Source organism: Colossoma macropomum, unplaced genomic scaffold (genome assembly GCF_904425465.1).
Source record: "Colossoma macropomum unplaced genomic scaffold, Colossoma_macropomum, whole genome shotgun sequence".
In the NCBI taxonomy this organism is placed as follows: Eukaryota; Metazoa; Chordata; class Actinopteri; order Characiformes; family Serrasalmidae; genus Colossoma; species Colossoma macropomum.
In genome coordinates this window covers 7,392,299-7,419,722 of record NW_023494800.1, presented here as the reverse complement: position 1 = coordinate 7,419,722, position 27,424 = coordinate 7,392,299, and the positions used below count along the sequence as shown (strand labels likewise).

The following is a 27,424-nucleotide window of genomic DNA, read 5'->3' as shown; positions in this document are numbered from 1 at the left end:
AGGGGTAACAATAAGAAATGGGACTGGGCCATGGAATCTGCAAAGCACACTGAAGCTTTTGTGGATCATAGTGGCCACACTTTGCTAAGACACTTGGTTTTTCATATCATTTGTCACCAATCTGTATGCAATTGTATGTTTTTTTTGTGATATTGCAAAAAATAAATTATAAACAGACGTTTTGTAGCTTAGATCAAGTATGATCCCTTCATATCTACAAGCTTACATCAAAAACAGTAAGGAGAATTTGGTTTTCCACACTGTGGGCCCTTAAAATAAAATAAAAACTGACAGGTCTAAATCCAAACAGGATGTTTATTTGTACGAATGGAATAAATTGATTATTAATTGGGGCAATACGGGTTTCGGACAAAGCTGACGTTTCTTAGAAAGAGTGGACAGACAGTGGTCACATCCGGCCTCACTTAACACCACTGATGAGTTTATGCAGGGAGAATATTAAATCACACTGCTAATTAACATACAGTGGAAATGACCGCAGACTGACACGGATCAATATACTTACACAATATAAACACAAGTGCAGATCACTGGGGACACTCATATGTGTGCTGAAGCAGGGGTCAGTGCTGGGACAGTGAAAACAGGAAACATTAGATCAACCGAAAAATAAATTTGCGTAGTACATTATAGACCCCTACAGATTATATACAGATGTTCAAATTCTTAAGAAACTATTTAGTGAAACTCAACCAATTCTCAACAGTGTTAGGGTTGGAGTTATAACCAGGATTAGGCTCAGGACCAGGTTCTGGGTTAGGTTTTGGTTTAGGGTTAAGCTCTAGGTTAGGGTTAATTTGAAAGCTATTTTGTAAACGTATTAGTTGTGTAAGTTAAAGGAAAATTAAAGGTGCAGTGTGTAAGATTTAGGGGGATCTCTCAGCAGAAATGAAATATTATGCTTTCATTAGTGTATAATCACCTCTAACTACGAATTATTGTGTTTTCCTTAGCTTAGTATGATTCCTTTATATCTACATGGGGAGCAGGTCCTCCTCCAAGGAGGCTGCCACCACCATGTTCATACAGTAGCCCCAAAAGGACAAACCAAACACTGGCTCTGGAGAGCGCCTTTCACGTTTTTACACTTGGTGTCACTATAGCACTGTTTGGAAGATGTAGAAAGAAGAAGAATCAGTGGTTGCTGTTGATGCTGGCTAACCAGTTTGTCTTGTGAGAAGTTTGTGAACCCATATTTTCACAACTAGAGGATCATACTTATTATTTAGTACAAGAAAAAGCAAAGGAGGGTGAATTCTCATCGTTAAAGAAGTGAAAATATGATGGCCACCATAGGTTCTACTACACACTTGGGGACAGAGGGGTCGGCGGTTGGGGGTATTCAGTTGGTTGCAATCCACAACCTCACCTCTAGATGCCACTAAATCTTACACACTGCACCTTTAACTATCTACAAACATCATAAAGTGTACTATCCAAATAAAATGATGATAATTCTTAAATAAAATACATCTTTTTAGTTATTTTTGTTGCGCATAATCACTTTAGGCAGCCTGTACAGTCTTCAAAAATTAGGTTCTTCAAGGAACCTTTAGTAAAGTCAGTGGTTCTACATAGAACCATGACTGCTCAAAGAACAATTTGCATGCTCACATGGTTCTTTGCATGGTTAAATGGCTCATCTCCGTGACATGACAGAGAAACTTTTGGAAAAAGTTATTTATAAACCATTTGAAAAATGGTTCTATATAGCATCAGTTCTTCTATTAATAATAGATTAATAGTTAATATTATTACATCATGGAACCTTACTTTGGTACTATAGAGAGCTCTTTTTTTTCTAAGAGAGTACATTGAAGTCAATACATTTCATTTGCCAGTTTTGATTGCATTTTGTTTAATAATAACTTGACTTGACAGCTCCAGTCTACTTGTTCTTCTCTATTACATGAGCCAGGATCTGCTGTGGTCAGGCTGTAGATTACTTTGAAAGGCATTCCGTGTAATTTAAGCCCAATTTTCACCAAATCTATGAATCTTCCACTCCAGTGACTGTGGTTTATGGTCATTACACACAACATTCTCCAGTTACAATGACTGTGACAAGTGACGGTACACAGCCGAATGGCTGTAGTCCATCTGTTGATGCACAGTTTGTGTTAGTCATCCTCCATCCCTTCATCAGCGGTCAGTTTCTGACCACAGAGTCGCTCTTAGCTGGATATTTCTGGATAGTGGTCCCCTCACAGCCTAACAGTGACACTGACGTGTGTTAAAAACCTCAGTAATTGCGTTGTGCCTGATATATGCCTACCAGCACCACACAGACTACGTGACCACGTCAGCGTTACTTAGAGGTCAAAATATTTCTCTGAACCTGACCGGAGCCGACTGCTCATGACGTTTTTGGTTGGGATCATTTCTTAAATATGTGTCAGGCTCACTGGAGTCACTCAGAACCGAGACCTATGAGTTCCAGATGTTTGAGAAAACAGGACACAAACAGCGAATTGATTCAGGAAAGTACAGTTTAGTGCAGCCAAAAGCATTTTGGGTGATAATGAGTCAGTTTCAAACAGAATTCTGTTGCCCTTGGATCTGTTTTGGGCTCAAAACATGATGATGTGTTTCGGGTCAACAGAATTTTGTCAGGCTGTATTCAGGTTCAGATGCTGGTGTGGTGGCTCAGAATTAGACAGACAATTCTCACGCTATATTTGGGTTTATATCAAAATTTCAAGCCCCATTTGAGCTTTAGCACCACAGCTGGGCTGCGAATGGTGGTGACCTTAGTAAAATTTGGACAACAGCAGTCCTGTGGTCAGAAACTGACCAGTGATGAATGGGGTAGAGGAAGGTTCGTCATTTGTGGCGTAACAATCTGTAATTCTACATCTGTAAAGTGGGCCTATAAGATAGGTGGAGCTTATAAAGTGGCATTAGTATAGATGTTTGATAATGACCTTAGATGCAGGCCCAGATTAAGCTCCTCTGAGGCCCCTGGGCACTGGAGCTATGGTGCCCCATCCCTAGGAACATAACACTCTCCTAATCACACACACTTAATTTCCACTGACTTTATCACCAAAGCACTATGAGGCCAAAATGTACAAGAATTACACCATTTCATGTTTACACCTTTGGTGATTTCTTTTCTGGCACATTTTGCTCCCCAGTTTCTTCTTTATTATTTTAATTTGAGAAAAAGACCTTTCTCCTTAGTCAAAAGCACAGTAGCAATAAAAACAAAGCCACAAAAATGTCACAAGAGGCCATGCATTATAGTGATTTACAACAGGTAAGTGTGTTATTAGGCACAACAAGTAATGATAAAATCATTGTAATACACAGCTTCTAGTGGCTTATTGCTTTTATAAAATGGCAGACTGCATAACACATGATAAAATAGACAATTTTGTCAATAAATAATTAAAGTTTTGGTTTATAATAATTGAGATAAACAATAATTCAACTGGGAAATGTGGTTCATTTAGAGTATGTTGTTGCCAAGCAATTATGGACTGCTGAAAGAGGACAAGAATATTCATTCACCTTTCTTTGTATGTTGCAGTCATTTTAATAACTTTCTAAGTTTCTGTTATATAATAATTAAAAATATATATCATATTATAGCACTGCTGATGCAAAAAAACTTTGTTTTATAAGTAGTTCTTGGTCCCAAATTACCATCGCTAATTTCTTTTCCATTTTTCGATTAGCACCTTTTTCCTACACTGGGGCTGAATCTCAAATGGCTCCTTCCTTTATAGTACGCTAGGTATTGTTTGTCCAGTACGGAATTGTGCACAAGTGGCTGAATCCAAAAAGACTATTTGTCAGACACATTAAGCACTGTTTGATGCAGGAGCCAATATTTTAGTAGTGAGCCATTTGAGATTCAGCCCCAGTGTAGGAAAAAGGTGCTAATCGAAAAATGGAAATCACAAAGAAATTAGCGATGGTAATTTGGGCCCAAGAACTACTTATAAAAAGTTTTTTTGCATCAGCAGTGCTATAATATGATATATATTTTTAATTATTATGTAACAGAAACTTAGAAAGTTATTAAAATGACTGCAACATAGAAAGAAGGGTGAATGAATATTCTTGTCCTCTTTCAGCAGTCCATAATTGCTTGGCAACAACATACTCTAAATGAACCACATTTCTCAGTTGAATTATTGTTTATCTCAATTATTATAAACCAAAACTTTAATTATTTATTGACAAAATTGTCTATTTTATCATGTGTTATGCAGTCTGCCATTTTATAAAAGCAATAAGCCACTAGAAGCTGTGTATTACAATGATTTTATCATTACTTGTTGTGCCTAATAACACACTTACCTGTTGTAAATCACTATAATGCATGGCCTCTTGTGACATTTTTGTGGCTTTGTTTTTATTGCTACTGTGCTTTTGACTAAGGAGAAAGGTCTTTTTCTCAAATTAAAATAATAAAGAAGAAACTGGGGAGCAAAATGTGCCAGTAAAGAAATCACCAAAGGTGTAAACATGAAATGGTGTAATTCTTGTTCATTTTGGCCTCATAGTGCTTTGGTGATCAGGTCCGTGGAAATTAAGTGTGTGTGATTAGGAGAGTGTTATGCTCCTAGGGATGGGGCACCATAGCTCCAGTGCCCAGGGGCCTCAGAGGAGCTTAATCTGGGCCTGCATCTAAGGTCATAATCAAGCATCTATACTAATGCCACTTTATAAGCTCCACCTATCTTATAGGCCCACTTTACAGATGTAGAATTACAGATTGTTACGCCACAAATGACGAACCTTCCTCTACCTCATTCATCACTGGTCAGTTTCTGACCACAGGACTGCTGTTGTCCAAATTTTACTAAGGTGGTGGACCATTCGCAGCACAGCTGTGGTGCTAAAGCTCAAATGGGGCCTGAAATTTTGATATAAACCCAAAGATAGCGTGAGAATTGTCTGTCTAATTCTGACAAATAGTCTTTTTGGATTCAGCCACTTGTGCACAATTCCGTACTGGACAAACAATACCTAGCACACTATAAAGGAAGGAGCCATTTGAGATTCAGCCTGGATTTATATAGCAGCCTATGCACATGTTGAATATTTTACAATGTTTTTGAACGTGGCTCAACCAATCTGGAATATTCATTTCATAAAAAAGGTGTTTGTCAGCACACCTTGAAACATATTTCTCAGTGTTTTACATATGTAGACATCACTAGCCACAAAACATAAGGCGTAAATAATGTCGACACTTATTTATGTTTACGGCCGGGTCATTAGACAGACTGACCAGTTTGGTCTGGTCTAGATTTGAAATGAACTGAATGTAAATATACAACAAATTTGAAGTTTTGAGTGCCCCTTGCAGTAACCCAAGACCCCATATAATAGATCCAGCCATGTTTAGATGCTCTGTTGACCTGAGAAATCTTTACACCAGACTAGAAAGAGCCTGTTTTTGTCTTTCAGCACTCCATATAACCAGCAAAGCTACAAATTATATTACTACATTCTGTCCCTGTGGATATTGCAAAAGATCTGTATTCCCATAAACTGTGAACTATTTTAGTGTGTTCCATGCTAGTTATCAAATAATTCATAGCAGTTAGTGAATAATTCGTCTTAATATTAATAAGTGAATATTTAACCTAGCATTCAAGGTGTTAGAAATTGGCTAATCCTGGTCCTACCAGGAAAGAGGAGGGGTTTCAGCGTCTCAGTTCTGAGAAAGTTAAAGAACAGGACAAAACATGCAGCTAACATGAAAATGTTCAGAACAGAATGGTCAACAAACATTAGGCCGAATGCTTTTTTTAATCAGGAACTCTTGAAAAAAAAACAGAAAAAAGTTAAAAGCTAGAAAAGGTCAGTTTCATTATGTAGCCTAAAACTGGGTCGTTATTACCGCTTGACAGTTTATCCTTGTGTTTTTCCGTGATGGAGCAACACAATGTTAGTACAATCGGGAAGTGCCAGAGTATCCTAGAGATCCCTCGATTTATAACCAGCTGGATGGGAACTGGCTGAACACAAAGCTCCTGAGAGCACAATAAACCAGGCGTTATCTCAGCAGGCCTTGCCGTATTTGAGCAGAGAGAGACTCAACCATGCTGTGTGTTTGAACAGCAAGGACAGGTAGTTTAGGCCATTACTGTGGGGCCATAAATTATGAGTCAGTCATGCTAGTTGTGGTGTATTCTAGTGTATTCCCTGGGCTGGTCAGTAGGAATGAAAGCAGCGGTGCATCATTAGGCATTGATGTTACAAGCAGAGAGAGTTATGCTGCATTTACATGTTGCCGTTAATGTAAACATTGCATATCTCATAACTGCATGGGCAAGACTGACCGACAGCAAAAACATGTGATTATAGCATTACTAGTATGACTGTGGTGCTCTTACTCATGTTATCCTCTATGTCATCCTAATCAACAAAATATGTCATTTGAATGGGGGTGTTAAAGCTTACAACTGTCCCAGAATTAGGACCAGTTTACAGTGAAAAAGGAGAATGTTGGCAAAATACAGCCATTTATTGGGTATTGGAAAACTATAGGACATCATTTGTACATGTGTGATCATATGCAAAAGTTTGAACACCCTCAGTCAAATTATGTTTTGTAAAAATAAGTTAACACATCTTCTAGAGAGAACAAACTTAAATATGACATTTCTGCCCATTTTAATGTACAATTTTGGTTCATTTGCAGGGTTTAACACACTGGACAAAACAAAAAAACACACACACACGTTATCTAAGACGCTTATCCTTCTGGGTTGCAGGGGTTGCTGGAGCCTCCCCCAGTGATCATTGGGCGGCAGACAGGAAACGCCCTGGACAGGTTGCCAGTCCATCACAGGGCAAAAATAAAACATAAAATATAATATTTTAATATTGGCCACATTTTATGTTTTATTTTTCCCAACATGTTAAATACAACAAAAAAATAAACAGTTATTAATTAAAATGTGCAGGAGTGTGTTCCCTGTGGAGGATATATTAACTTAATTTCACTTTGAAAATCAACACATGAACTTTTGCCCAAACTTTTGCCCGTGACTATATATTATGTACCCTCAAGATAAGATTGACCTACTTAGAAAGAAAACATGGATTTATTTCTTTAAATCAAGTAAAGAAAATCTGAGTTCTTATGGCAAAATCATAATAAGACGTTTATTTTTCTACATCATTTGACCACAGCAGCTGTCCTTTACATTGTGTGAAAATTTCATGAGGAATAGACCAACATAAGAACTCAGATTTTCATAAGAACTCAGATTTTCTTTGTTATTTTATTCACTGTGCAATACTCACTACAATACATACATTTCTACATTTCTAAATTTAAATTTAATACTTTGTATATTTTTCTTATAATCTTTGTACATATACATATATATCTTTATACTTTTATTGTTTATTCTATTTAAATATTGTTTGTATATTTCCTGCTGCTCTGTCTTCTGTGCTGCTGTAACACCGCAAATTTCCCCGTTGTGGGATTAATAAAGGATTATCTTATCTTATCTTATCTTATAACAGAAATAGAAACTACAGGAAATAATATATCTTTACATTAACTTCTATTAAACATTCGTTTTTCTAAGACAGCGGCAGTGCATTGAAATTTAGGATGATTTAATCTGCCTACATGTATCTATCTATCTATCTAAGTAGTGAGTCATAGTCATGGGACAGTAAAGCAATATAACAGGAGACGGAGAGTGTTATCGCCTATGAAATCAAAACTGTGATTTGGCCGCAGTAAATCAGAGCAGCTGGGATCTTATTTGACAGTACATGGTCCTGAGCATTTTTATGGCCTACACCAAGTTACGAAAAAGCAAAAAGTAAAGGAAAAGACTAAACTTTGTCTTTAATATTTATTTGTAAAAGTTTAGACATTTCTTCAACCACAAAAGTAGTGAAGTGACCAGTGGTATCACTGATAAATACTAATAATGATACAGTTATGGTGAAGTAATGATACATACATACATACATACATCATCTAAACCGCTTATCCTTCTGGGTCGCGGTGGGGTGCTGGAGCCTATCCCAGCTGTCATTGGGCGGAAGGCAGGAAGTAATGATACAGCTATGGTGAAAAAGAAATCACGCTTAGTTGGATGAAAAGGACACTTAGTGAAAAAGTGCCTTAGATTTTTCAAGGACTGGAAACAATAGGTGTTCATGAATTTAACAACTGAAAACACAGTCTGGGATTTCTGTATAGTAAACTTATAGTAAATAGTAATAGTAAACAGACGATATTAAAGATATAATATGCATAATATATCATAATATGTGGTGAATCCTGAGGCTTCTTGAATATGATTTATTGTGCACAAATAAAACTGAAAAAGTGAACTATATCAATGCTGTTATTAAAACCAGTATAACCACTCATATACCAATACAATGTCCTTAATTCTCCTAAAGGATGAAGTGTTTTTTTTTTTTTTTAATTTAAATGTGACGATTAAAACGCCTTCAATTATGAAAGTACTTAAAGTCTCAGAAGTTGGCAAGTGAACATCTGTAGTTCAGTTCAATCCAGTTCAACTGACTTTTATTTATATGGTGCTATTATGACTCATTGTCCCAAAGCAGCCTTTCTACAAACTTGAATATGTGCACAGATGAGATCTGGATGAGATAGGAGGAGTCTCTGAGGGAGGCGGAGCCAAAAGACAGTAGGCAGGCAGTGTTGTCATGGCAATGCCCCTCCCTCCTCCAGACCGGTTAGTCAGGAGGCAGCCAGTGCTCCGGCAGTATGTGTGTGTTTGTGACTGTGTGAGAAGGAGCTGAGCTCCGGAGCTCCGGTGTGTGTTTTACTCCGACAACATCACGGCTGATTATCCTCTCCGCAGGTTTAAATGCAGCGCTTCACCTCCTGAGAGGAGGCTAAAGTGGGAGCAGGTAAGAATCTGAAGCTTATAATACTTTACTGTTTGATACCAATACTCTATACTGTCTTCTAATAAAGCTCTACAATACCTTCAAATAAAACTCTATTGCTTTATAATAAAACTCTATACTGCCCACAAATAATACTGTACTGCTTTATAATAAAACTCTATACTGTCCATAAATAATACTGTACTGCTTTATAATAAAACTCTATACTGCCCACAAATAATACTGTACTGCTTTATAATAAAACTCTATACTGCCCACAAATAATACTGTACTGCTTTATAATAAAACTCTATACTGCCCACAAATAATACTGTACTGCTTTATAATAAAACTCTATACTGTCCATAAATAATACTGTACTGCTTTATAATAAAACTCTATACTGCCCACAAATAATACCGTACTGCTTTATAATAAAACTCTATACTGCCCACAAATAATACCGTACTGCTTTATAATAAAACTCTATACTGTCCACAAATAATACTGTACTGCTTTATAATAAAACTCTATACTGTCCACAAATAATACTGTACTGCTTTATAATAAAACTCTATATTGTCTTCTAATAGAACTCTACAATACCTTCAAATAAAACTCTATTGCTTTATAATAAAACTCTATACTGCCCACAAATAATATTCTACTGCTTTATAATAAAACTCTATACTGTCCATAAATAATACTGTACTGCTTTATAATAAAACTCTATACTGCCCACAAATAATACTGTACTGCTTTATAATAATACTCTATATTGTCTTCTAATAGAACTCTACAATACCTTCAAATAAAACTCTATTGCTTTATAATAAAACTCTATACTGCCCACAAATAAAACTCTATTGCTTTATAATAAAACTCTATATTGCCCACAAATAATATTCTACTGCTTTATAATAAAACTCTATACTGTCCATAAATAATACTGTACTGCTTTATAATAATACTCTATACTGTCTTCTAATAATACTCTATAATACCTTCAAATAAATCTCTATTGCTCTATAATAAAACTATAAAACTGCCCTCAAATAATATTCTATATGGCCTTTTAATAAACTCTAATTCTGTATAATAATACTCTGTTCTGCATACAAATAATACCCTAGTGCTTTCTAAAATGCTGTCTTCTAATAATATTATACTTCTTTGTAATATTACTCTATACTGCACACAAATCATACTCTACTACTTTATAACAATATTCTATACTGTTGAACAAATAGTACTCTAGTGCTTTTTAATTATATCATATATCATGTTATTGTAATAATGCTCTACAGTATGCTGCTTTATAATGATACTCTATACTACTTTGTAATAACACTCAACTCTCAGATAATACTCAGTACTTTACTGTCTTATAATAATACTCCATAACCCCTCATTATAATACTTTGTAGATGTCATTACACTGTCATTTCATGTTACTCCTGTGTGCAGAATATTAGGTTGTACTGTGCTCATTTATCTTTCCCGGGTATGTTTAGATAGACACTGACTACAGTAATGCTGGCTGAACAACATTTTTTTGAATGGCACGTCCAACGTCAGCATCAGGGCTTGTGCTGCTGTATTCATGCAGATGAAAACGGAGTGTTTACTCTTCATGGGAGTTTATTATTGCTCAGCAGGTGTCTTTCATGGCACGCTGGGCACCAATCAGGGCCTGATTTTGGTGCATTGTTGTCGTGATATAATTGAATAGTGATGTCTGATGCTGAACAAACAGGCAATTTGGTGTTAGCTTTAACTTGGAATGTTGGTGTTGCAGTGAAATGCAAGAAACCAGACACTGTGATGTGAATTTAGGTTCAGTATTATGCAACTGTATGACTTCGTGCATTGTGGTTAGTTTGGTTTGTTTGTCTTCTCAGTGGCTTGGCAACTGGTTACTGATTGCTTTGTTATTATTTTAGAGACTTTAGAACAAGTTTTCTTCGCCAGACTTACACTGCATTACAGAATAGAACACTGTTGATGGTTGAAGGTTAAAAGAAAACATTTAGGATTTTGGTTCAATACAGTGTATAATTTGTCAAAGAGTCAAGTTATCTGGGTGAAACTGACTTTTTTTACCTACTGTTAGTCAGTGGGTTAGTTATATGGCTGTACCTTATAGAAAAATATACAGCCATATGAAAAAGTGTGGTCCAATGACATGTTTTGTTGATTTTGTTTGTGAAAATAAGTTAACACACCTTCTACAGAGAACACACTTCTGCACATTTCAGTGCAAAATCACTGTTTATTTGTTGAATTTAACATATTGGATAAAAGAAAAACATGAAATGTGAGCTGTGCAAAAGTTAGGGTATATTTTATATGTTGTGTTTTATGTTTTCAGTAAATAGGAGAAAATCTATATTTTGCATTAAATTAACGGCATATTTAAGTGTGCTCTCTGCAGAGGATGTGTTGTGGGATGACTCATTTTCACTTATTAAAAAGGATAAAATGTATCATTTGACTTTGGGTGTCCAAACGTTTGCATACAGCTGCATATTGCTGCTGTTGGTATCTCCATTTTTGTCGTTTTTCGGTTTTTGACATAATTTGAAATTGCCTGTTGCTCTTTACATTGTATGTACATTTTATGATGAATGTACCAAAAAAAAGGCCCAAAATTACTTGGAAAAACGTCCTGGTTCCATTGACTTGCATTAAAAGTGAAGTAGGTTATTTCCTTCTCCTGTAAAGTTATCGTTTTTGACATACAAGGTTTTTTCCAGACAGCAGCGATATATAACTAACAAAACCAAGATGGGTTTTCTTAACCTGGCTGACCATAGAAGACACTGTTTAAAGTTAACTGAAAGGTCAAAGGTTTAAAAGGAAGCCTTCAGGTTATAGTGTAACTGTAATGTTCTTAAATGGGGGGATGTTGGGATAATGCATAGAAGCCCACCAAAGAGGGGCTTTGCTGTCTAATTATAATGGCGTGCTGGAAAGTGCTGATATAGTGAGGGATTATGTAATGAGCTTTTCCAGGCCTAATCCTGCGTGTGGCCAGGCCTGGGCTTGGCACAGTGAAAATGAGCTACTTACCTTCACTAACCTGCTTCAGCCTTACATTCCATTATATTCTGTAACAGAGGAAATGACACATTTCCATTTTAGTGTGTAGCAAAGCTTTTAATTTAGTTGTTTAACTGATTCCCTGTAGAGAAACTTACAGATTTCTTTACAGTGGTGGTGATAGGAACAAGGGGTCACAGTGTCTACAACACAAATACAGCCATTTTACTTACTGTCTGAAAACACAGTGAGCCTACATGAGTTTTTATGTGTAATGTTGATGATGATAGAACTGTGGTATATCGGGAAAAATAGTTTTCTCTGGGGACTATTTTGCCTTATAGCATGCGGCGTGTATCTCTTCGACGTGACAGAGATTTTTATAGGCTTTCTATTGTGATTTTGTAGACTTTCTGTACAGATTTTAATAGACTTTCTGTAAGTTTTTCTATAGATGTTTCTATAGATTTCCCACGAATGTTTCTACAGACCTTCTGTAACCGTTGTGTAGAGAGTTCTATAGATTTTCTGTAAATGTTATCTATAGACTTTCTCTAAATGTTTCTATACTTACTATACAGGTTTTTAAGTACTTCTTACACAGACTTCTATGGACCTTTAATAGAGTTTTCTATTGAGTTTCCGCAGACTTTCTACAGAGGTTTCTACATACTTTGCACGTAGTTTTATTGACTTTTTGTAAAGGTTTCTACCAACTTTCTATAGGTGTTTTTGATGGATACGCTGTAGTGGTTTCTCTCGACTTTCTGTAAATGGCTTTCTATAGAGATTTCTATAGACTTTCTACATATGTTCCTTTAGGCTTTGACCACGTAAAACACAGTTTGATATGATGAATGGCTGTGACGATACTGAGGACTGTATGTTTTAGGTCAAAACTTTGTCTCAGAACTCTCATTTCAGGCATCTGGCAGCATGTCTGAAAACATTTCATGTAATAACTTTCAGAGACATTACAGGCTTCAGACATTTGGTTCGTATCACCACCACTGCCAACAATTCGGAGTACATTTCTCTAAAACGGAGCGTTTCATATCTAACGTTTAACTTTTAATGACGTTGTTTGCATCTGAACCATTTAATTATGTAGAAATCTGGAAAAGTTGGTGGAAAGTGGATAGATTATTTGATTAAGTCTAATTGCACTGAAACAAATGCATTGAAACAAATGCATTGCAAAGGAAGCAAGTGCTTCCTTTTAGCAATCATTGTATTGATTATATGTATTTCATAGGTGTGGGTCAACTGATTTCAGTAAATTCAAAGCACTATATTTTCTGAGTCCAAAGTTCTTGAATTTTTTTTAACCTAAAAAAGGGATGAAAGATCCTTTTTGAGTTTGGACCATTCCAGCCAACAGGAGGTTTATGAAGCTTTACCTGAGATTATCTGGGCTCAAAACAGTGACCTAATTCACTTCATCATGGTTTTTTTTATAATCTGACAAAGTTTCATTATTGATTTGCTAGCGAGAGACATCTGTATTTGGGATTAATATTTTTTTTTTATCACCATCCTGTATTTTAAAGGTCAGTTAGACTTTGCATGGGATGCCCTCAGGAATCTGGCTTCATCTGGCATCATAATTACATGTTCTAAATGTTTCTTTCCATAGTGTTATACAGCATGCACAGTACTGTTTACCATACAATATACGATGAAGTACCAAATGCTATCTTTATCTCCACTCACTATCCACTTTATGAGCTCCATGTATCTTATAGCTCCACTACACAGGTGTATAGTTAGACTGTAGCTCATTTATTGCTGCCCAATTCATCTGCTCCTTGTACTCCATCCATCACTGGTCAGTTTCTGACCACAGGACTGCCATTGACCAGATATTATTTGGGTGGAGGATCTTTCTCAGCACTGCAGTGACTCTGACTTGGGAATGTGCTGGTATGAGTGTAACAGACACAGGCAAGAATGACATTTTACTCACATTTTATTCAGTTCACACATTTAAATCGAGTAAATTCAAAGCACAACTTTGAATTTAAAGTGTTAATTTACTGGGGGCAAAATTGCATTTTCTGACCTAAATTTCATCAAAGGCCTTGTTGGACCACTGTTAACATGCACAAAGTCTAATAGGTGCAGTGATGGCCAGTTAATAGAAAGCATGTGTGTCTACATGTCAACATGCTGGTAAAAATAATTTAGATGCTGAGAAAACAGACAGCTGTGGAAAGAGTGAGTTATCTGTCAACAGAAGCAGAGGCAGATGTTGACACCACAGGACATCAGGCAACAAGAGCTTATTATAGATTGTTTACAGAAACAGAGGTTTCTACAGACTGTCTGTGGATGTTTTTAAAAGATTTTCTGTGGAATGTTTATTGGAATTCTATGGTGATTTCATAGACTTTCTGTACAGATTTTAAATGACTCTCTATAGGCTTAACCTACGCAGATGTTTATACAGGCTTTCTATACATGTTTCTATAGACTTCCCATGAAGGTTTAAAATAATTAAATCTATAACTGTAACTGTCTACAACTGTTTCTATAGATTTTCTGTAAATGTTTCCAGAGGCTTTCTGTAGAGATTTCTATAGACTTTCTATTGATGTTTCTATTTACTTACTATACAGGTTTATAAATACTTCCTAAGGAGATTTCTATAGACCTTTTATAGAGGTTTCTATTGAATTTCCACAGAGGTTCCCTTAGATTTTCTATGGAGGTTACTTTGCATATGTAATTTTATTGACTTTCTGTAAAGATTTCTGTAGACTTTCTATAGGTGTTTCCTACAGATATCCTGTAGTGGTTTCTATAGATCTTTTTAGACATTTCTATAGACTTTCTATAAATTGCTGCTGTTGGAACAAAACCTTGTCCATTTTTCAGTTTTTGACATAATTTGAAAATACCTGTCGCCCTATACATTGCGTGTACATTTCCTGATGAATGGATCAAAAGAAATGGCCCAAAATTTCTTGGAAGAAAGTCTGGTTCCATTGACTTACATTAAAAGTAAAGGAGGTTTTTTCCTTCTCCTGTAAAGTTACCATTTTGGAGATATGAGGTTTTGTTCTGACAACAGCGATATGTTTCCATAGGTTTTTACTTTGCAAAACACAGTTTGACATGATAAATGGTGTTGATATTGATAAATGTCTTACAAGTGTGCTTGACTCAGTCTTAGCTCATGAACACTGTTCAGAAACCCGCTTTGAGAAGCCTTAACAGCCGATGCTCAAATGTTAAGAGCAGGACATCTACTTGGGTCTGTCAGACTGCTAACAAAACAGATATGCAGTCCACTATTTGCTAAAAGTTTTAGTTTCAAGTTTTAAGTTTCAAGAGCTTTAATAACTAAAAGCATTTCCAGAATATTCCATTGCTTTGCAGTGCTGTGAGCACTGGACGTTTCCTCAGTGAGATTACAGTGAGAAGGAGCAGCTCTTTTTGCCCCAGTTAAGCGCAGTTCCTCTAGAAAAGCCTTCAGCAACCTGCCCTGGGTTCATTCACCCTGTACAAAGTCTATTATAACAGCTCACTTGTAAAGTTATGATGGTTGTAAGCCTACAGTGTGTTAAAGGAATCTTTTGAACTGGTTGTTTGTTGGATGAGACAATAAAAACTGCCACTATCTTCATAGCCAGTTTTCATTGGTTTCAGTCACCTCAGATGTCGGATGCATCTGAAAGGAGGCTTGTAATGCATGATGGTGAAAGTAAATTTACATAGGGAGACTTCTTGGAAAGTCACAGGGAACAAGCGTATATTTGGTTGACACTCAAAGTGATTAAAATGTTCAGCAGATTTTGGGCGATGGAAGAAATTGCACTTTACTACTGCTAATACTAAAAGGGTTAACAATGATCCTATAATCACTATTCCTTACTTTGGAGCAGTATAGAACAGTATTGGGAACAGAAATGGACTCTAATCAATTTCCTTACATTCAAAAATCAGAAGCACTATATCGTTGCTGTCATGCATGAACTATGACTTTATTTTTATTTTTTTTCATAACTTGAAAGCTCCACTTACACTTTGCATTGTGTTAAAATTTTGCACCGAACAGAAATGGTTCAAAATTTACTTTAAAAAATCATGTTACATTATTATTATTTTATCAACAAAAAAATCATTTTACTACTTTGGTGAACAGAAATGGTCCCTAATCATTAAACTTTACACTGGAAAACCAGGAGCAATACAGAGAACACTATTGTAGGGAATTGAAATAGTCCCTATTCACTGTTCCCTACAACCGAAAACCAGGAGCACTATATGGAATGCTATTATAGAGAACAGAAATGGTCCCAAATCACTATTCCTTCATTGAAAAGCCAGGAGAACTATACAGAGCACTGATATAGGGATGGAAATCGTCCGCATTCACTGTACCCTATGTTGGAAAACCAGGAGCACTATATAAGGAAAAATTCACTCTACCCTACATTGGATATCCAGAAGTACTATATAGAACACTATTATAGGGAGCGAAAATGGCCCCTCTTGACTATTCTTTATGTTGGAAAACCAGAAGCACCACATAGAATATTATAGGGAATGGAAATGGTCACTATTCATTATACCCTACATTGGAAAACCAGGAGCGCTATATAGAACACTATTATAGGGAACAGAAATGGTCCCCAATCACTATTCCTTGTATTAGAAAACCAGGAGCACTATGTAGAACACTATTATAGGGAATAGAAATGGTCCCTATGCATTGTTTCCTATATTGGAAAACCAGGAGCACCATATAAAACACTATTATAGGGAGCAAAAATGGTCCCTATTCCCTATACCCTACATTGGAAAACCATGAGCACTATATAGAACATTATTATCGGGAACAGAAATGGTTCCTAATCACTATTCCTTATATTGGAAAACCAGGAGGACTATAGAGAACCCTATAATAGGGAACGGAAATAGTCCAATATGTACTATTCCCTATATTTATAAATCCAGGAGCACTATAGGGAGCAATATCATAGGGGATGAAAATAATTTCTGTTCACCATTCCCTGCATTGGACAACCAGGAGAACTATGAAGAACACTGTTATAGAGAACAGAAATGGTTCCTATTCCCTACACTGGAAAACCAGGAGCACTGTAATAAGCACAATTACAGGGAATGGAAAACGGTCCTAATTATTATTCCCTACTTTGGAAAAACAAGAGAAACATGTAGCTCACTGTTATACATTCAACTAAACCCACATGAACTAATATCAACGTTTCACACAGTGCTACATCAGCCATTTACTGGAACACACTGCGATGACGGTAAACCAGTTAATGAAGTCGCAGATAGGATTTATGGCTTGTTTCCTCACTGCCCTTTAATCTCTGCTAGTCTTTCTACTGGACTCACTTGAGCAGATGATGGACGGTGAGTGTGTTAGAGTGTGTGCCCGTGCTGGAAATAGGAAGTGACAGGAAGTTAAACACTTTAGTGTGGCTTTTATGTCTCTGTGGACGTCAGCTATTAATCTAGTCATTATAATGATGATGTACGTTACACCATGAAACCAGAATGGCAGTACAAGTGAAGTACTGTAAATAAACAAGAAAGTAGTTTGCACATTCTTCAGATAAGTGTACAGTAAAGTAAATGCATCATCACATATGCAACATTTTTCAAACATGTTTACATTTTTAACTGTTTTATGCAAAACATAAACTTTCCAAGAAGCTTGTCAGAAGCCGCATCTTAACACTGAACGTTCTTTCATAAATAAACACACCCATCAAATTCCATCACCACCTACTCACTGAGAGCTATTGTGAAGCCACTTCATTTTGGCCTCCAGCTTTTTCGTTACCTGCAGGGCATTGAAGAGGAAGGGGAATTCCAGATGACTTCAGATTTTTCATCCATCTTCTTCTTCATACATTCAATCCACTAAATCTAAGCTTTCAGTAACACTTTCTGCACAGCTTGCGTTCATAAATTGTTATAAATGTGCTTATAACTCTTTGTAACTTGGTAGTAATGCTTTGTTGTCATACATATAAACTCCAATAATGCCTTGAGAGCATATATATGTATATATATATAGTATCTAATAATGTACTATATTGATGCACAAGTGTCAATATCCATAATAATGCCTTTTAATCAGATAATGACCTGTATGTAATTATAAAGCACCCATAACACATTATAAACAAATACCATTACTGAGTGCTTCAAGTAAAGAGCTTGATATTGTAGGTTATTCACATTTGACTGTTTAATGTAACGTAGTGTTTCTGTGTCTGTCAGTGTGCATTCTACAATATACTGTATAGTTAGGTATCATGTATGTATTCTGGTCATATTTGGACATTATAGGATAATTGTTCAAACAATTGTGTCTGTGGTTTTGAAAGTAGTTTCAAATGTTTCCAAAAACAAGTTAAATCAAATTTAAATCAAAAAATGCCACCAAGTATCAATAACTTTACTTACATCACTCAGTGTTGGCTTCTTATGTTTTTATAATGTTTTTATAATTGTTTATGCATGTTATAGGTGCTTTATAGTTATATACAGGTCATTATCCATTTGAAGGAAATTGTAATGGAAAGTCACACTTGTGTTGCTACACAGTCATCAAAGTCATCAAACAATTAAATATAGTTCACCAATAAAGCCTAAGGAGCATTTTTAGAGGTAATCAATAAGTTCCAAAGAGTTGTAAGTGCATTTGTGATGGTTTATGAATACAGGCTTCAGAGAAAGTGTTACCAAACTTTCTTTCACTGGTCAGTACTCTTGACCACTTTCATAACTCAGCTTACTTTTACTAGATCACTAGCTTAGCAACTACACTACAGGCCAAAACTGTGACTTCCAAAACTTTGAAACGTCAGCAACAAAAAATGCAACACGATGTTTACTGGTATCTAATTTAACCCATGTATGTCATAGTTATCATCAACAATAACAAAAGCATGTTATAATTTTGTATAAATTATTGTTCACGCATATTTGATTGAAACACCAAAAAAAGACTTTATAAGAGTTTATAAGTACATTTTATAATCTTTTATAAGAGGAGATATTATTTGAGTTTAAATCTACTGTACATGTAACTCATGATGCAACTACAAGTAATTATATAACAATGTAATAACATTGAACCCCTCTGAGGGTCCATATGTGGGTCATATTCAATTCCTCACTAACAGAAATACAGAAGTTACACTTTAGTTTTATAGTAGCTGTTATAATACATCTAAAGATTGACAGCTGAATAATAAGACTATAATAAGAATAATAAGGGGTTAACGCCCTTTGGAAGTCCTGTTATTATTTTTTTCATTTGCTTTGATGTCAAAAAATGCAGCAAATATGTAAAAGACAGCTTTTCTCTGTACAAAGCAAGACTGCACACACGACAATGACTTCAACCAATTTAAATCATAATAAAACACTATGTATAATTATAAAACACTGATGGTGTACAATCACGTCACTAGCTGTCAGCTCTCCAGGTCATCATACTGTATCTGGTATCTGGTCAGCTTCTCTCAGAGCCAACACACTACACCCTGTCTGTGTGTGAGGTGTGAGTTTGAGGGTAGTGTTGCAATGGGAGGTGATGGAGCTGAAAGCTGATCGGTGTAGACTAACCCCAGCAGGAGCTCTACTCTGGAGGAGGTTTAGAGCCACTACATTGTTGAGGCCAGGTGGGAGCGGCTTAATTACGAGGCAATTTCTGGCATAGTGTTCATATCAGGTAGCACAGAGAGCGTGAATTAGTCATGAGCTCAGTTCCTGTAAGCATTTATACAGTTATACAGTTACAGGTTTGAGGTCAGCTAGCTTAATAATAATAATGACCTCATTTAATAGTAATAGCTTATAAAAATATTAACTTTATGTACAGCAGAAAATTGCAAACCTAAAAAGATTTATCTGGCATTAAGTGTAAAAAACAGTACATAACTTTAGAATAAACACAAATGAACATGAATTTGTTCAGTTCCATCAGCAGATTTAATGTAATAAAGGACTGATTAGAAAAAGAAGGTATTGGATGGTGACTTTTGATACTGGACTTCCTCGAGGAGAGCTTTAGAACTAGTTAAGCTAATACACTCACACCGATACTAACACAATAGATTGTTTATTTATTTATTTTTTATTTATTCTAATGTTAATGTAATAAACATTTCCTTCTTATATCATTTTGTTGGATGTCTAAGATTTTTGCATTGTACAGTATAAACCACCTTTACATTTAAGAAAAGCAGCTAAATATTCTACAATATGTTTGTAAATAAAACAAAAAAAATTACAAACAACGACTTATCATCGCTGTTGGAACAAAAGAACATAAATTTTATGAGCATGCCTATTTAATAAAAGTAATAACACAAAAGAAAAGAGACTCTAAAAAAATAAATAAATATAAAAAATGTAAACAACTAAAATAACAAAATGAATCCATGATTACATATAACAAATATATAAAACGTAATGTAAGTATAAATAAATGAAAGTGTTAAAACAATTGCTAAACTATTTAACTCCTTAAAGTGTTATAACATACTTCTATAACTTAAGAATAGCCCAACCAGTTTGCATTGAAGTCCCTGTAGTTACTGAATAATAAGCCTTAGTATGTCATAAGGCTGGGATTATAATGGGTTAAAAGTCTAAAGTCTATCTTAAAATATTTTGAATGAGTGCAGTTTCTTTGCCACTTTAACACAAAATCAAACATTAAATAGAAAACTGTTTTATTGATTTTCAAGACAAAAAACTCCTTTCTTGGAAAAATGCCAAAGCCCACCCATTATATCCCCTTGTTGTGATGTCAGCACTCATCAGCACTCAAACCCTCCATATGTTCAAACCACCTTTGGACCAGCAGAGTTTCAATCTGTGCTTTAAAAAAAAACAGTTTAGAAAAGGTGTTTATTAAATCATGATGAGGAAAAACCTGATCTTCATGCAGAGGAAGACACTTTGATAAACATGAAGCTGAATGACGTGCCAAGTTTGCCATGACTCATGACATCCAAACTCTACACCCATAAAACCGTTTGCCAGAAACCCTCAAGATATATTTATGTTCCTGGGAGAGGCAAACCAAACACTGGAGGCCTGGACGGGAACGAGAGAAGTGTTTTAAAGTGATAGTTGGGTGAAACATATATACTGTTTCTCCTTTTACCCCAAATGTAGTTGATCAACCAAGACAGGTTTGGTGTCTGAAGTTTGCTTATTTAGTTTTGCGCTGGAGCCAAGAGGCTAACGTAGCTAACAGGAAATGGGCACTTCTGACTGTATCACACACTGTTTTCTGTAAAACTGGACAAAAGTAGAGAAACAATTTGGGGGGTGCTACATTTTTAGCTGCATGGTATAATTTTGCCCATTTTAGTCGATAGCAGTCAGAACACATGAGCACATAAGGTAGAGTATTGGGCCAGATACACTATAGGTTAATACCTTAAATGGCCAGGGTCCACTTGCCAGCCCAAAGTTTAATTACACACTTAATAACCTAAGAATAGCTCAGCCAGTTTGCACTAAAGTCCCTGTAATTACTGAATAATAAGCCTTAGTATGTCATAAGCCTGGGAGTTTCGGCAGTGAATTAGTGCGGCCCCACTTTGCTGATTGTAATTGGTCATTGAATGGTGCTGGTTGACCCAGCAGTGCCCTACAGAATGCATTGCTTATTGATGCTGCAATTTTCATACATGACTCATATGAAGATTCACAACAGCAGAAGAAAAGTAGAAAAGGTGTGAGAAGATGCAGTGAATTGCTCCAAAATATCACATGCTGTCTATCCGAGCAGGTGGTCAGTGATTAAACGCTGAGAGGAACCAGCTACTATTAGTTTGTAGTGTATTAACTTCAATGAAAATGCTGTTTCCAGTTTTCATTATATCGACTTTGCCAGCCTGGCCATCTCATTTTAGAAAATAAAAAAGATTATGATATGAAGAAGATGAAAATGTCTGAAATTTGGTAAAAAGCATTAGCTAAACTATTCTGAAGACAGCGGTTAACTAGCCTTTCTCTGCTAAGCTACCTATAATTTGCTGTTGACTGTTGACTGGGCTGGGCTGGTCTGCATTATATAACTCCAGATCTGAAAACAAAAGCCATTCCTGTGGTGGGAAACTGCAGACTTGAATCACACCTCAAACTTGCCTCAAACTTGCCTCCAATAGACACTACCGGCCCACCCAGGATTCTCCTGATTCTCCCAACTACCCACTCCAACTTTGCAGTTCACACAATCATAGTTGGTGCATATAACCTTCTATTACTTTTTACTTATTACCACCGAACATGCCTCAACTGATTGACTACATTTGGTGGAAAAGGATAATATGAAAATTTGTTTATTTTTTTTCCAAACTATCCCTTAAATATCTATGTTAATTGGACAAACGTAAAATAAAGCAGAAAGTTAAGGCCAGATGAGCTGAAAGACTTGCTATTGACACCTAAAACAGGACCTTGACCCTTTCCCTCGAACAGCGTATGAGGAAGAAGGAACCGGTCAGACAAGTCTGCTCCGGTTATATTTATACTAAACCACGTTCTTGGAAAGTCACCTCCAGAAAGATGTTATCTGGAAAAACTTTTCTGCCGTTCCTTTCCTGAAGGGTCTTCACAGTCTGTTTACTCCAGAATAACTAAGCCTGAAAGAGAAATCTAACTTTGCCCGCCACAGAGATTGAAAACATAATGAGTGAAATAATAGTTTAAACTCGTCATGAATAAATCAGCAAAAGATCCATTTCAGCTCCATTTATCTTAAGTTATACAGTTGTAAGCAAAAGTTTGAACACCCCCAGTCAAACTGCATGTTGTGTTGATTTTCTAAGTGTAAATGAGTGAACACATCACGTCCAGAGAACACACCTAAATATGGCATTTCTCTGCGGATTGAAGTGCACAATTTCTATTTATTTGCTATGAAGAGTTACTTAAGAGTTTAACAGCAACACTTCAACTTAAGGTCTCAAACCCCAATTGACCTATCTATGCTCCGCCCACAAATGTGTTCTTTCATAGCAACTGTTGGTAGGTTAGACAAGTCTTACAAAGCATTGAAAAAAATCATAGTCAAACTGAAGAGAACTAAAAATAATATAAAAAATGAGTTATTAATTTAAAATGATCATTGTTGCATGTTAATTATAAATATTTTGGGGTTTTTTTGTGTGTAAAATTTCACACTGTTATAAATGGTTGTAGTTTATATTGGATATTTTAGTTAATGTTAAATGTGTTGCTTAACCAGACTAGTCTTGATTAGATACAACAACATGGTCCAGCCCTGTAACGCAGCATTCTGAACCAGAAATTTAACATTATAAATGAATTGCATATTTTGGCAAGATCTGATTTGTGCGCTGCAATATCTCATCATACCAAATGGGAGTTTTGCCAGTATTCTATAAAGCTTGTCTTACTTCACAATCGTAGCAATGAAAGAATGCATTTATAGGTGAAGCACAGATAGATCAATTTGTATTCAGGGGTTTTTCCCCTTTGCACTCAAATCTGTGACCTGAGGTGATTTTCTCTGGTTTATGTGGGGTAAAAGTTTGTGTGAGGAGAAATAAAAGGCCAAAATCCATTCGAAATCTTTAGTAATAATTTAATAAAGTAATAGTTTGACTTAAAAAGCAGTGCAAAAGTCAAAGACAAACTTTAGTTTGTTCAATTTTCAGTCAAAATAGCCACTAAGTACAAACAAAGTAAGTAATTCATTTTTCAATATTAAAACAAAAAATATTAAATAACACTCACTGTGAAATAACATCACTGTGAAATAACATCACTGTGAATGATCTACAGAGAGCATTTCTTCCATCATTCATTTCTCCTCAAGAGAGTACGGTTAATAAAAACATCCTGCTTGGATATTGTGAAACATGACTGGCATTCCTGAGTGGGCTGCTTCTAATTTGCATACATGATCCTTCACAAATACTCAACCATATCTTAGTTATTCAGACTTACTCACCACTTCTGTTTGTTTCCAATTGATTCAATATGGCAGATTTGAATAGAATCCAACATATTCTGTAACTCAATAGTTTAACCCTTAAAAGTCACACTTATTGCCAGTGATAGTGAAAGCATGCTATAGTTCATATTAACTATTACTTTGAAAGTAGCTCACTGAAAAAGAACTGAGAAATTCAAACCTCTTAAATGTAAATCTACACTGTAAAAACTTTCATTTTAACTCATAAAAGTAATCAAACTCTCTTTATCTTTCATGTTTATTCAATATCAAACTATAAAATAACAGAATGATAATCATGTGTCTTACATTCTGTAAACTCGTTATTGACAGGATGTAAGACACATGAATAAAATAAAGCAATAGACCACTTCAGGCCACGCATTACAGTGATTTTATCACAGGTAAGGGTTCTATCAGGCATGGCGCAACGTGAAAGGTTTGATGCTACAGATCTGACTAAAGCATGGGCATCTGAATCATGTAAAACATTGAAGAGACATATTTTTTAGTACATTATGTTGCTTTTTTACAGTGAATCATAGTGCAAGTACTTTAACCCCTTAAAGTCTCAGGTTTATTACATGCTAAGGCTTATTATTCAGTAACAACAGGGATGTCAATGCAAACTGGCTAAGCTATTCTTAAGTTATAATGTGGGTACCACTTTAAAACAAGATTACTCTCATAAAGTGTTCATGAATGGTTGAAAATTAGTTTATTAGGGATTGTTAATTAGGTCAAAAAGACCTTAAAATCATTAACGAGCAGTTAAAACACATAAATAAAAAGGGCAACAGTGACCTGTTTGCAAAATGGTTAACCTACATTCATTTATACTGTTAAACCTCAGAATTTTATGTTTACTGATCTTAGTTTGTCTTCTCCAACATATTTATAAATGTGTTATTACTGCTTATTAATGGTATTTAAAGTGTTTATGACCTAACTAATAACCATTAACAAAGTAATATTAAATCATGCATAATTCCTTCATAAGGGTAATCATATTCTAAAGTGGTACTGAAGGATGTAATTAAATTTTGGCTATTAAAGGGGTTCAAAGCCTGTGATATTAATGGAGGATTGGCAGATGGTTGTTTAGTGACTAACTGTGTTCATTAACACAAATTCACTGTGACTGGGACTGTGCAGCAATATGACACTAACTGTAGACCTGTAAGGGTTTACATGATGTTGTATGGATCAACCTGCACTATTATTATGAACTCAGTGACCTAAACTGAACAGTTCCCAATTACACAGTTAACTGCCAAACCAATCCTTACACTTGTGAGACTCAGAATGGGGTTTATTGTCCAAGTAAGACAACACACACCAGGAACTTGTCTCAGTGTGAGCTACTTTAATTACGAAAGTTAAAAGTTTTTTGAAGAGTCACTTGTGTTTGCACATTTCTGATTCATTAAAAGTGCATAGTTAGTGTGAGTTTATGACTTGAAGACTTTTTTGATCACATTAATAACAGCAAATTGTACAGCTCTAGATTAAATGGGACATATTGCAGTTCCCACAGTGGACAAACATCCAGCCCATTCGGTGATGAAAGGCCAAGTTGTTGTTTGAACAGTAGCTTGTTTTTCTTTGACGTCAGTGTGAGAGCGTGTCTCAGGCATGAACTAATGAGAGCAAACAGGGGCATCAATTCAAGATCAAAGACTTTTTATCGATACATAACAATGGCAGTGATATATTGGATTTGAAACAGCTGTGTGTGTGTGTGTGTGTGTATGTGAGAGAGAGAGAGAGAGAGAGAGAGAGAGAGAGAGAGAGAGAGAAAATATACAGAAAGTGCAACAATAAATAATAAGATAAAGTCCAAGACAACAAACAAGTCTTGTTTTGCAGAAAGAAAAAAAAATGCATTTTTGTCATTTGTCCAATTCTTTTTGGAATTACTATGTAATTAAATAGGTTTAAGTCTGTAATTACATATTAATAGTGTAGCGACATGGCAGTAATGACTCTAGATTTCTATAAGTTACAAAGAACCACACATTGTAAATGTAGAAGCCTACTAGCAATGGCTGTAAAGTTTTGCAAAAAAAATAATGTGCAAATGTTTAGGTGCCTGTGGTCAAATGACGTTATTGTTGAAGTGAAAATGTTAACACTGTTAATACATCCTCCACAGAGATCACACTTTAATGCACATTTACTACTTATTTGCTCAATTTAACATTTTGGGGTAAAATGAAAACGTGAAAGGTGCCTGTGCAAAAGTCCTGACACATTTTATATTTTATGTTCTTTCCCAATAAAACTCAACACTGCAAAAGAAACTGTGCATTAAAATCAACATCTTCGAATCAAAATATTACAGTTTATTACTGTGTTGAAAAAATGTGTGCATAATTTTAATGCAAATAAAATATATTACAGCAACAAATTATTGCTAAAAGTAGGTGAACTGAAAGACAAAACTGTACTGATGTAATATATATATTTCTTATTGTGGTATACATTTTTTAAATCATGTAAATTCATGCATGCCTTTTTTCAACGCATGCAGACATAACTAATGGAATAAAACCAACACTGTAAAAATGATTCAGTGTTTTGACTTGAAAGAGTTAGTAACCTAGTTGTCTTAAAATCTTCGTCTAAGTTCAAATAGCTCAACACTTTCATTCATTTTTTCAGTGAAGGAACCCAGCTGAAACGTCCAGTAGAATGCTGCATTCAGAGCCATTGTGCCAGAGAGGAAAAAGGAAGGGAAGAGAGAGTAGTCGTGGTATCTTTGGCTGTGTTCGGACTTGTCTGGGGGATTGTGCTTGTTTGCCAGTGTTTGCCCTGCTAAGCAGATTACTCCCCTCGAGGTTATGTAAGATAGCTATATGCAGCAGGAGGCCAATCCTCTAATGCCAATAATCAGATCACTGCGACGTTTTTGAAATCAAAGCAGCAAGAGGGGATAAAACATCAGGTTGGAGACGGCGTGATCAGGAGAGACTGATAGCCAACAGTTAGCCAGAAACTGCTCTACTGCATGTTTACTTTTACGGTTGAGATTACAACACTGATACGTCAGATTTGTCACATATACTGAGCTGATAATGATCTGCGCTGTAGGTCCTCATCTGAATAACTGTAATGAGTAAAACCGGTGATGTTTCTCCACTCAGTAAGCTCAGATTTACAAAACAGATCTTATTGCATTGCTTCTACATAATAAATGTACCACAAAATACTATATGTTAAAATACACCTCTGTTCAATTAATAATTGCTCCTGTAATTAATCCCTTAAAATCTTAGGCTTATTACATAATAAGGCTTATTATTCAGTAACTACAGGGACCTCAGTGCAAACTGGTTGAGCTATTCTTATGTTATAGAAGTGTGCAATTAGACTTTGGGCCTGCCAGTGGGCCCTGGCTGTTTAAGGGGTTAATAAAAATGACAGTAAACAATTCGTCCTCCAGCCAATTTTGTTTCATTCTGTGTGAATTATTAAGATGTAAACAGTCATTCAGAGTGGTTTGATGCA

General features: G+C 35.6%; 1 protein-coding gene across 1 annotated transcript in view; it reads left to right on the top strand.

Annotated features, from left to right (window-relative positions):
• The first annotated feature begins 8,729 nt into the window (after positions 1 to 8,729).
• The window catches only part of prlra (prolactin receptor a), a 46,293-nt gene continuing 27,598 nt past the window's right edge, over positions 8,730 to 27,424 (top strand). The window contains exon 1 of the mRNA XM_036587783.1: positions 8,730 to 8,901. The gene's annotated coding sequence lies outside the window, so the exon portion shown is untranslated. The remainder of the gene's footprint in view (positions 8,902 to 27,424) is intronic.